General features: G+C 40.8%; 1 protein-coding gene across 1 annotated transcript in view; it reads left to right on the top strand.

Moving 5' to 3' along the window:
* The first annotated feature begins 11,407 nt into the window (after positions 1-11,407).
* NTF3 (neurotrophin 3) overlaps positions 11,408-12,880 on the top strand; it is a 55,998-nt gene continuing 54,525 nt past the window's right edge. Inside the window, exon 1 of the mRNA XM_048301680.1 lies at positions 11,408-11,602. The gene's annotated coding sequence lies outside the window, so the exon portion shown is untranslated. The remainder of the gene's footprint in view (positions 11,603-12,880) is intronic.

Here is a 12,880-nt window from a genome sequence, read left to right as displayed (position 1 = left end):
ACAATCTGTTCAGGGCTTGGTTCTGCCTCCTGCCCAGGTGGAACTTCCTGGGCATCAGTTTCTGCCCATTCCTCTGGTGCTTCTGCTGGGCCCCCTGGAGCAGAGCCCAGGCCCTGCTCTGAGCCCTCCCTTTGGATATTTATACACACTTATACTCTCAGTCCTGTCCTCTGGAGAAGTTTTTCATCTGGCCTTTTTTTCTTTCTTTTTTCATTTTTTATTACTTTCTTTAGAACCACAGGACAGAGAAAGGGATTTCCCAGGATCACCAAGCCCTATCTACTGCAGTCTCAGGAAACATTGTACAATCCGAGTAAAAAATCCATTGAACTCCACATTAAAATCTGCTCAGATTATTGCCTCACTTCCCCCTTACAGCTGAACAGCTGTTGCAAGAACTTCTGTCCTTGAAAACTTCAGAATGCTTATCAAATTTCCAGCCTAGATGTACTCCTGTCCAGGTTACATCCATGTGTTCTTGTGCCAGTGTTTCCCTTCAGTTTAATCACTCTTCTCCCTTCCCGCTGTTTACTTAATTGCTTTTATCAGCTTGATTTAAGAGCTTGTTATGAAGTGGTTTTAACTGTCTTTTAGTTTGTTTCTAACTAGACTGTACAGTGCCTCAAGGGGTTTGGCAGGGGCTTTCTGTTGTCATAATTCTCTGGCTATTCTTAATCCTGTGAGCCATTCCTCTGTCCGGGATGGTTTGGAGGTATTTAGAAACAGCACTGTCGTGGTGTCACCGGGTTCCTAAACCAAAAATATTCAAAACTCTGTGGCACTGGCAGCCATGAAAATTCAGAATGAAGGATTTGCATCAGGGTCTAGAGGGTCCCATGAAAGTGGTGCTGTGACACTTTTTGGTTTAGAGTGACTGAATGGCTTCTTGGGCCAAGAAATTATTGGACACTGTTCAAATGACTAGGGATGTTATTCAAATATGACTGGAATCTCTGTAGAGTGTTAGCTTTCCACAGCTCAGAAACACAGCGTGTTTCCACAGCGTGCTCAGAAACAGCAATTATTGGTAATATTCCTGCCACTGTTTAAACCTTTCTGTAAATAATTATGCATTTGGGTGGCAGTGCATGTACAAGAACACTCTACTCCTTTCTTGCTCCAGTGTCCTGGCATTTCTTCACCAAATGGGCTTTGTACCAGGAGGTAAATACTGTCCCTTCTGTTCACCGCCATTTGGAAAGGTAATTCCTGCAGCTAGATGGTGATGACTGCATCTTTTACACCGTGACTACCTAAACCACCAGCAGGTCATGGAAGGGTTTTCCATGAGAAAGCATCACACCAGTGATGTGTCTGCAAGTTTGGTATCTTGTACTGAACTGCTGGAGCAGTTCTCCTCAGAACAAATCCCTGGATGCCTCCCCTTTGCTGGGACCCTGCAGCTTGGCTGTGGGAGCAGGGGAGAAAGAGCTGCAAGCTTTCCACGTACCTGCTTTGCCTCTCCTGAGCCAGCAGACAGCATGTGCCTTTGATTTATTTAATGAATAAGAGTCTAATTATAAAGCAGAGGAAATCACTGAAGCATAAATTTGTGGGCTGCCTGAGTTCACCTCCCATGCTGGCAGAAATCAGTGGTGGGAGTTGATGTTAGCAGTAGCAAAGATGTCAGGGAAGAAGGTGGATACCTGCAGGCTTTCCATGACTCCTGGGTGGAGGGGAACAGGGATGAGGAAGTGCCAGCAATAGCAGAGGCTCAGCTGGCAATGGCTTTCAAGTATCTCCTTGAGTCCAGGATGTTATGACAGGAGAAATAGGGAGACTTGGACAAAAAGTCCAGCGTGTTCTGACAGCAGCCTGTCCCTCTGTTTGGATATAGCATGAAAAACTGAGTCATAAAGGGCTGCAGCTATACACTGCAACTTTGTGCCCATTTTTGGCTACGTCTTGAATTACAAAAATTACAATGACTTCTTAGAAAGGAAATCCTTGCCTTTCTACTAATATGCTGTAATATTTCTGGCACGAAGCCAATGTGTCAATTTAAGTACCCTCTCAAAGTGCGAGGGGCTGTGATATTTCCAAGTCCCAATGCCAGCTCGAGCCTCTCTGGAATGTGTGCCAAAGTCTTCCCACCAAGAAGAATGCCTCACATTAAGCGTGTCATCCCTGGGCTGGCCCTCAGCTCCTTCCCCATCTCGGGAGTCTCAGCTTTAACCTTCATTCCTGTATCCCATTTCCCAGCCCCATGGAAAAAAATGCCATGGAAAGCTCTCCCCTCACCCCCATCATCCCTTTACACACTAATGTGAAATGAGACATTCTCATGCCTGGCTGTTGAACAAGAGACAGCAATGGGGAATTTTAATGTCACATTTCTTTCCTAACCTGGATGCTGCTCAATGTGCTCAAGCTACAGCTTAGAATTCGTGGGTGTCCAAGGATCCAGCCCTGCAGGGGTGACCACAAATTTGAAAAAGTCCAAATTTGAGCCTACAGGATGGAAAACAGAAGGTTTTTCTGGGTAAAACATATTTCAGAAAGACTTTCTGAGACAGGATATCTCTGTCCTCAAGAATATCCCCAGACTTGTGTAGTAAGACATTTAGAAATCCAGTTAACCATCAGGCACTTGTAGTTTAGTGGAAATAAAAGTACAGCTCATTTTAAGGCCTAGCTGATGAAAACTGAAGCCCTTAGAAGAATATAATCAGATATATTTTCAAATTAAGTCTAAATTTTTATGAGGCCAAACAACTATTGATGATTCTTGAGTTGGACATTAACAAATTTAATCTGCTTTGTATGAGTTTTTAAAAAGAGCAAGATATTCTTCTCCATCTTGACTTCTTTCGGCCTCAAATATTTTCCATTTTTTTCCAAAATGCTGGAGCCAAGGGTTTGTTTGTGTATGTGTGAGTATAAAATGAAAGAAGACACAAAAGAAACCTCCTCTGCAAGCAGAGAGCAGGAGATTTGACACTTTTTCTCTAAAAAGGGGAATGGGAACCGTCCTTCCATTGTCATTATTGGCTCTGCTGATTTCCCTGGTTTCAGTTTCCCTGACATTAATGTGTTAATTAATGTCTTAATTAACAATTAATTTAAATAACTTTCTAAAGTACATGACTGGGGAAAAAAACTAAGCCAGTCTAAAGAATTAAAAGACAATTGCTAAAAACAATAGGCTTGTAAAAACAAGTATCTTAACTCAGTTTACAATTTAAGGAGAAAGATTTTTAATACTTTTCTTTGACAAGAAGAGAGGAAAATCTTAATAACTCTTTTATTATCTAGATCTTTCTTTTTAACACAGACTGGGACAGGAAATCACAGATTTGGACAAAAAAAAATACAGGATATCACCACTTAATAGCAGTGGGAAATTCACAGGAACCTCACACTGGTGTGAAACTATCAGACAGGTAGAAGTCTTCTAGGAAAACAAGACTAATAACCCTAATTTTGAAAAAAAAAATAGGTTTAATAACCCGTTTTCTCATGTTCTGAGGTCTGAAAGGTGAGACCCACCATGGTAACACTGGGATGTTTTACCCCATACTTGGTTTTAGCATCATTCCCAATCACATCTGATAGGTCTCACTCTTTATTGGTTTGGACATTTTGCTTTTGCTTTTAAAAAGTTTGGAGAGATAAAGGATTAAGTATCCTTGGATTCCCCTGGACGTGTGAAATCCAGACAATTTGTTTTGAATTTCTCTGTTTTTCTTGGATTATTCAGTCCATCATTTTTTCTTACCAATTAACCTGGAAATATCAACTTTTCTTCCTGGTTTTTATTTTGATTTTGTTTGCAGGGCTTTATTGAGGGGGTTTTATTTTTATTTCGGGTTGGATTTTTTTGGTTTGGTTTGGTTGGTTTGGTTGGTTTGGTTGGTTTGGTTGGTTTGGTTTTTTGGGTTTTTTTAATTAAGAGATATAATAAAGGAGATCCTCTGCTGCTGTAAATCAGGATAGTGTTAGGAACTTAAACAGAGTGTTTTGACACTGAGTTAGGATCTAGTGTTTAGGGACTGTGGATATAGGGTAAATTAACACAAATAGGTTTCTGCACTTGCTAACCACACAGAAAGATAACACAGTAGGCTAAGAAAGAATATATATAAAAAAGAATGCATAAATATTATTTAAATGCATAAATATTATTTAAATGTATTTTCATCTAATAAATGTGTTTATTTAAAATAAATATAATAATATAAATGCACTAATAATCCCTTTACATTTACAAATGTGTGATTTTGGTGATAATGACTATTTACATTTATTAATATTCATAGTTAATGTATTTACAGCAAAAGTGTTGCTTATTTGCTGATTTTTTAGGAAAAAGAAAGGCATTAAGGATTGACTTAATAGATGGGAGAAGGTAGGCAGAATAACACAGATCAAAATTTGGAAATCCACACATCCACATCAGGCTGATCGTGAATGACCTCGGAGTGTCTTTTGTCAAATTTTCCTTGGGCATAATTTGTCATGAAGTAATAAAACTTGAAAAAGCCTGTGCTGTCAGTTTGGAGTCTTTGCTTAGAGAGAAAAAGGCCTTCCCTAAAGGATAACTCAGCTTCTCCTTTTTAGTAAGGGAAAAAAATTACTGGGTACTCACCCTCAAACACAGAATCACAGGACCACTGAGGTTGGAAAAGAATTCCAAGGTCATTGAGTCCAACCTGTGACTGATCCCCACTGTGTCAACCAGACCACAGCACCGAGTGCCACGTCCACATGTTCCTTGGACACCTCCAGGGATGGGGACTCCACCACCTCCCTTCCAATGTTTCTCAATGCTTCCACAGAAGAAATTGCTCCTGATGTCCAACCTGAACTCCTCTAGCGCAGCTTGAGGCCGTTTCCTCTTGTCCTGTCAAACATGGCACAACCTCAGTGACACTTTACTGTGCCATAAATCGAATCTCTCCTGATGGGAGAGAATTTGCTGAAAGTCCTTGCAAGGAGTTTAAAAGATAAAGCGAGACGTCTTCTGTAGTTTCAATGCTTCTAGATAGTTGTTTATTAAGTCTTATCAGAGGAACTGAGCCACTAGCGTGACCCAGGTACAGCATGGAAGGAGGCAAAGTAGGAGTGAGAGCGAGAGAGAGCAATTATCAAGATTTACACAGCCTTTTAAAGACATTTTAACCACTAGTTACTAAAAACGTATATTATTTTCACTTTCTTACCAATTATTCAGTAACACGACTAGGAACTGCGGAATTCTCTATCCAATCATTCCAAACTACTTTTACTGAAGAATATGGAGTATTAGAAGAAGGAGAAGAAGGTTTAGAGAACAACAACAATCCTCCATTTTGGTATTTTTTACTCTTATCTATTTACTACAAAGAGAAGCCCAAAACCTCTAAATTTTTCACCTTGTGACAATCTTACATAGTAGTCTATCACCTAATTCACACCACTGTATTTTCTAGTTCTTGTCGGACTGTTGGTAATTTTTTCCAAGGTTTGAAGCTAAAACAGTGTTGTTCAGGGGGGTAAGAACCCTTAAGAACAGGCAGAGAAATATTCTCGGCACTCTGGATTCCTACACTCAGGATTATGGCCACACAGAGGAGGGCCTGGGACAGTCTTAACCTTTTTTTGGCAAGTGAGAGGACCAAGTTGCTTGGAGCCTCCACAGAGAACCTCTGAGCCCATTTCCCAGAGTTTCTTTGTTCCTACACTGTCTTTCACGTTGGACAGTCATAGACATGTTGAAGTCTCTCCAGAGAGCGTTGAGCTCCCCTCTTGGCTAGACTGGTGAAAATCCAGAAACTCCTTCAGAAGTAACCGGGGTTTTGATCTTTGATTGACTTTGGCTACCAAGGGAGCTGATCCTGCAGGATGCTGAGCCTGCTGTTAAAACTGAAGGGTTTGGTTGTGATTTCACTACTGCAAACCCCTGGTTTAGTGGGTCTGGGGACTTTTCCATGGCCAGAGTAGCAGCTGAGTGAAGTGACCCCCACAGAGGACTGAAGTGACCCCCACGGAGGACTGGGCCTGTGGTTTGTTTATGGAAAACCGATCTGGGGCTGGAAAGTCGGAGTGGTGATTACACAGAGCGCTCGCCGGCTCCCGCTGCGTCCCGTGCCAACAACAACAGCACAGCGCTCCGAGTCAAACCTGCTCACGGAGCCGGGGCTGAGCGCAGGCAGCAGTCAATGGATGGGATTCCTGCCAGCTCCCAGCCAGCCAAGGGTGTTTGGTTCCTTTTTAATTCACTCGGATCACGCTTGACTCCAGTGCTGGGTGCAATTCGGAGGTGCCGCAGGAATCCGCTGGGAATGTTTTGAGAGCTTTGGCACCATCCCCAAGGGCAGCAGAGACCAACCACTCAGTGTTATCTCCTTCCTTCGTCCGTCCCATGACACTTCCCAGCTCCTCTCAGCTTCTAGTTTAGCCTTCCCATGGAATAATGTACTGCAGGTTATTTAAGTGTGTCCTCACTTTTAAAATTGAAACGTTTGCGTTTCCTTACCCACGTTGATCAGTGAACTTGAGGCATGAGTAATGTGGAGGGAAGAGTCAAGAATAAAAATACTGTAGATAGAAGAAGTAGTTAGACTTTAGCACAGTTAACTTTAACAACCCTGTATATTATATATATATATATATATATATATATATATTTGCTTTAATATCAAGTGAGATGCTATGAGTACTCTCTATAAAAATCAACATTTGAAAAGACATAAATGCTTGCTGAGGGCCAAACAGCTCCTAGTTCTTCATCACTGGAAGATGTGATAGAAATAGAAATAAACCTTTGAAAGTCACCAGGTAATTTTTTAAACTCCTGCTCAGCACTAAAAGAAGACAAAAATCATGGGAGTAACAAGGAAAAGGAGTCAGATGCCAGCACACTGGAAAAGTAAAAATCCTCACCTGCAAAAAATCAATACACTTCTAATTGAATCCTCAGCTTCTTCAATTCCCACAAAGAAATAATTTCTTTGTAAAATTTTGCCATTGCATTTAGGGAGGGAAAAGCTTATCCAGTTGTTTATTCAGGGAACGCAAGCAAAAAGGTGTAAATTTTAATGCTATGAATTCCTGTAGCTCCACTGAAGCAAAAGAAACAGCTGCTTACACCTGCTGTTGATCTAACACAGCTTAGCACCTTTCTAAAACATCTAATATCTCCAAGCACTCTCTTGTGGTTTTGTCATTTTGTTTTAATTAGATAGGGGGAAAAAAAACCTCTAGAAAGATAAAGGCAAAAGCTTCAAGGAATGGAATGAAAAGATCTGTGGGCTAAGGGAAAAGAAAACATCAAATTTTAAACAAGGACAAAAAAAAGACAGTAACTAAGATTCAAATTGTGAATTTATTAATACTACTCAGAAATTGCAAAACATTTTAAGTATAAAACACTCAAAATTATGGAACTGCTCCTAAAACAGAATACAAGTAAATTTATAATGAGAAATGGATCAGAGGTACTATTTGTAACATTTTAAGAGTGTATTTGACTTTATGAAGTTGATACTAATAAGATTTGCTTTACATTTGTTCAAAGAGACAAAACGCTCCTCACCATTTCTCATTCACATAATGAGAAACTAGAGGCAGAAAATCAGCACTTATTATGCTTTTAAGACTGTTGAGAACTGAACTGATGTACACTTTACCCCTCTGATATCTGTCACCAACATTTTTGTTGATCTTGGCGTTACATATGATCAATACAATGAGTTTGCCCTGCATAGGAAGCTTGTAATAACCTGAATCACAGCTCCCAGGAATATCGTAGAGAAAAGGGAGAAAGAGAGAGAGCCTGATTAATGTGAAACCAACCCAGAAGAGACAATTCTGCTTAAAATACATTTAGTGTTTCAGCATAACTAATATATTATTATTTATCTTGCATTTTTTTTTTAATATATATTTTCTTTCTTTTTTCCCCCCCTCCTCCAGTGAACAACCAAAAAGCTTGGAGAAAACTCCTTTTTTTTCCTTCCTGAAAAGAAACACAGTGGTTTTCGTTGAAATTCAGACATGTAATGCCAGGCAAGAGTCCAGTTTATGCTGTGGTCTCTTCTATATCACTCTAGTAATGAAGAGGAGATAAAATATGAGCAAGAAATTACATTGGGTTCACCAGTTTTATTGATTTGGTTTTCAGCTGGGTGTAAAGCAATTTTATTCCCAGTGCCTTTTAAATCTGGAGCACAAAGAGAGTTTCTGGACTGCCTAAAATTTGATAAAGGGATCATTTTACCTTTCTGCTGTTCACAAAGCAGTGAAAGGATCAGCAAACCTCCTCACAAAGCCAGAAGACTTCCACAATAATATCTAGTGGAAGAAAAAGGCCTTTTTGCTCCATGTCTTCCCTCCGGTAACCCAGAGCAAAAGCAAGGATATTTCCCAGCAGAACAGGCTACTGCTAGCGAGGGAACAGAGTGTTTATCCACTTCCCTGGGAGCTGAAGTGTGCTTTTCCACTCTTGTTATGTTAACCTCTGATACCAAATGTTAGTCTTGCCTGCCCTGTGTATGACATTGGCAGGCACAGGGGAATAAAAAAATAAATCAAGAAAAAAAGATAATTTTGGCTCCTCGCAGCGAAACAGCAAGGAAGGACCATTTGTGCATCCCTTCAGTTGCTAAACTGTGATCTCTCAAAGTTTTCTGTCTGTGTTGTCTCAGTCATATCCATCCAGAATGTGGCAGCTCCAGTGCTTAATCCATGTTTGCAAAGCTGCAACGTGGACTTTCTGCTTGAATCTTAGCTATGGAGTGCCCAATCGTGTGGATCTCCTTCAAGAGAAGTTATTACAAAATATTCAGGATCAGATTTCCTGCATCATTTCCAGTGTACCAGGCCAGAACAGAGTCATGAAAGGGCGTTAACTTTTTAATGCTGAGTGGAAATCTGTCAAGTAGAATACCATTTTTGCAATAAATACGCTAATATAAGGTAAGTATTGCGGTAGCACGATATCCTCATTTCAGTTTTTCAATCTTTTATATTAAAATACTGACTGAACACTGTTTTACTTTCTGATCCAGATTGATCTTATTGATAACTTTTAAGGTTTTAAGTGGACTTTAAAAACTGAATCCTTTTGAGCACAAAAGTTGCAAAACCAAAATAATCTTTGAAATAGAAATTCCAGTAGTAGAAACTTTTCCTCATGTAAAATATTACTGAAATATTTTCATTTGCTTCTCGGTTTCACAGAAACAAAACCGTTGTGGTTTTGGGGGGTTTTGGGGTTTTTTTTGGTTTTTTGTTAAAATACAGTGGCAAAGCAAACATCTCACCTGAGATTTGGAAACATCCAGTACCAGCACCAAGTGTTCATGATAACCTGGGAACACTGGTAAAAGACTTTTTTCATGTCAAAGCTGGACTCTGGGTGCATTTTTCAGTAGCGAGGATCACTCTTGAATTATAGCTTTTAACAAGTGGCCTGAGTAGGCAGCAGTGTAAATAACTGCAAAACCAACTGTGCCTCAGGCCATTGTAGAAGAGGTAAAGTCATGCCTTATCACCTTCCTCTGCATGTTGACATGATTTTACAGCCTCAGATTGCACGAAGTGTTATCTTTGTTTCTCTAAATTCCTCTGACTGCAGCTATTCTTGTTTTTTTCGGTCCTATTTACTTTTCCAACTAGCTGTTTCATCCCTTCTTTGTCTTCTTGTTGGCCTCCCACTTCCTACATGCTACTACTCCACTTTTTCCCCCACAAAGCCCAGAATTTTTGTTATAAAAGGGTAGGTGATGCATTAACCCTTTAGTTTTGACCCCAGACCTCATGTTACACACGCAAAGCCACGAGTGCAAAGCACAAGGAGGTCGAATTTTCTGTAAAAAGGGATCAGTGATAGGGCCTGCACAGCAGTTGAAAGGATAGATCAGCCCTATAGAAAGAATCACAGAGTCACTGAATCACTGAGGTTGAGAAAGACCTCCAAGATCATCCAGTCCAACCTGTGACCAAACACCATTACATAACTGAACCAGAGCACTGAGTGCCACCTCCAGGCTTTTCTTGGACACCTCCAGGGATGGGGACTCCACCACCTCTCTGGGCAGCCCATTCCAGTGTTTAGGAAGCCTTTCAGTGCATCCCACATAGCCATCCACGAGACTGACCCAAGCATTGATGGCTATCCAAGCTCCACAGCAGGGTCTGTGTGGGGTGATTTAACAGCACAAGCCATTTCTGTGTGAGCAGGGACGACACATCTACCGCATTTAACAAGCAGCCCAAGGATAACCACACAGAAATTTTGCATGTTCTTCATTTTATTGAGCTGATTCAGGATCCCATCCCTGGGAAAAACAGGGTGAAGCATGGAAATTGCCTTAAAGAACTTGAGACTGCAGCAGAACTGACATGTGGCATTTCTCTCAGTGCAAAGTAAGGCATGCTGCATGGTCAGTTTTTCCCAAGTGAAACAATTCCCACTTGCTGTAGGTATCACATCACAAGACAAAAGCTTCTGTGTGGGGGGAGGACTCAAAACTGCATTGCATGCTAGGAAATTTGTAGGTTCTGGCTGGGCATTTTTGGGATTTTCTGATACTTGCTCACTTTACTGGCTCAGTTAGACCCTCATATCTGTTACCTGGTTAGATACAGTGCAACAGCCATTCTTTTCTTGAGATATTTCAAAAAAATAGAAGTAATGCATAAAAGAAGGGGAAATTTTCAAAAATTAAGGGAAGATACAGGGGAGGCATCAAGGTACAATGAAGAAAGTGAGCTAATCCCTGAGGAAGTGCAGTTTGGTACAGACCGATTTCAAAGAGTGATTATTTGTTTAACATTCTGGGCCGAGCTCAGTATAGTCATATTTCCATAAAGAAATCAGGGATTCCTGGAGTTTTGCTTTATTTGGGGTTGATCAGAGCCAAAATATGTGTCTCTATCAGCTGAGGTCTGACTGCAACACTGACTCTGCCTTGATGCAAGAATAATCTCTGATTTCAGAAGAAATAGCTGTGCAAAAGAGTTATATTCACTCTTAGGGTAAAAATTTCATCTTATTCACTTCATAATATTTAGACAGAGACCACAATAATTAAGGAAAAGCCAAGATGCATCCTTAGACTATAAATAGTGCCATAAAAACTGTCCTTAATACCTTTAAATTCAACTCCTTACACGCATTTCAAGCGTTTCTGCAGCATGATGATGTCTTGTTTTGTACCAAAAGCAGAGCTTGCAGGGATAGAGGCTGTCTTTAACAAACACTGCTGGCTACTGAGACAAGCCATACTGGGGAATTGCCTCCAGCAGGAACTTCTCAGCAAGGGGAAAAAGCACTGAATAACCGCTAGAGGAAAGATAAAAATCAAACCCAGCATGTGCACTGGAGAGAATGTACATGCCATAACTTCATAGCAGTCCTAAAGCCCCATAAATTTTCCTATTGTTGCTTGTGTGACCAAGCTTGTGTGACTCATGGATTAGGCTGTGCCAGTCAGGGATGGTTGTGTGACCATGCCCATCTTCCTGCAATAAACACTCTCTGTGTCCTGTGCTCAACACGTGATTTCTTCATTTTCCTCCCTTGCAGGGCAGAAACCTCAGTTGCTATTCTGGTCCTTGATAAAGGAATGGCTCAGCTGCAGAGCTGGAATGAGACATGGGACAGACAGCAAAACATGTGAGTAGGAACCTTTTACACAACCACAGGCGTGGGTTAAACGTCGATGATATTTGGGAAGAGAGAGATTTGCCACGAGCATGTAGCAGAACAGAATTTGGCATGAGCTGCCTGAGAGGGAAAAGGGTTCCTTATAAACTAAGGACTTAGCCTAAACTTAGCTCCAGGCATGGACAGCCTGAAGCACAATCAGCCTCAAGTGTCAGTAGTACGATTCAATCAAAAGGACGTGCTGGATTTTTCCATCCAGCCTTTTTTTTTACCCACTACTCCCATGATGGGGTCAAAAGCCATAAAGTCTTCAGTCTGAGAAGAAATTCTAATTTTAAAACCCTCTGTGCCTTTGCTTTTTTCCTTCTTCCCCTTGATTCCTAAAAGACTGAATTTGTCCTTCCAAATAAAACTGGGGAAGAATGGAATGTGGGTGAAAAACATTTGTTTGTTTACTTGATTTTAAAAGAGATGTGCATGGCAATGAAAACAAAAGGTAAACTCTTTCTTTGAATTGAGGTTAAGGAAAGACTCTGAGCATGCAAAAGACTCCACTGCCTGTTCACACAGCCCCTAAGGAGTGGTTTTGACTCTATTGTGCAACCTTGATCCCTCAATCCATCTCTTGTGCTGGATGCAGAGCATCAGCACATCCCTTTCCTGCAGGAGGGAAGGGGCATCCCACTGGGCATGGGCCTGGAATGGTCCAGCTGCCAGGCCTGTCTGGAAGCTGCTGGGGGCACCATCGTTTGAAACAGTCCCAAATCAATCCAGGGACTTCCTAATTAGCTCACAGACAATCCCAGTGAGCTTAAACTTAATATTATGGAAAGATGCATTAAATGTTTTACCTATAGGCCCTCAAAGAGTGCTTAGTTACATGTGTGTACTAAGCTTGGGAAATACCTTATTTAAGTAAAAAACTAAAAAAAAAAAAAAAAGAAAAAAATAGGTCAGGATGGACAGAGAGGACACTTTGGCCCAGAGTTGTTTCAAACCCCCTGCCTGTACATCTGCATTGGCTCAAATGGGACTTTCAGTTTTTGGCTGCCTGAAAGTTGATCCACACCACGTTTGCTACCCTGCCCCTCCTCCAGCAGATGTGATTTCACACTAAGGTTTTAGGGAATTAAAATGTAGAAGCTCAGCCAAATGGGCATCAGCATTCATCAGATAAGAAGTTTGAATAAAAATTGCTTTAATTCAAATAAAATTGCCTTGTAAGGACACAACACACAAATATTAACTACAGGGGGTACAAGCCAAGGCTGAGATATGTCCCACTGG

This window comes from Corvus hawaiiensis, chromosome 4, assembly GCF_020740725.1.
Source record: "Corvus hawaiiensis isolate bCorHaw1 chromosome 4, bCorHaw1.pri.cur, whole genome shotgun sequence".
Lineage (NCBI taxonomy): Eukaryota > Metazoa > Chordata > Aves > Passeriformes > Corvidae > Corvus > Corvus hawaiiensis.
This window is presented reverse-complemented; position numbering and strand designations above follow the sequence as displayed.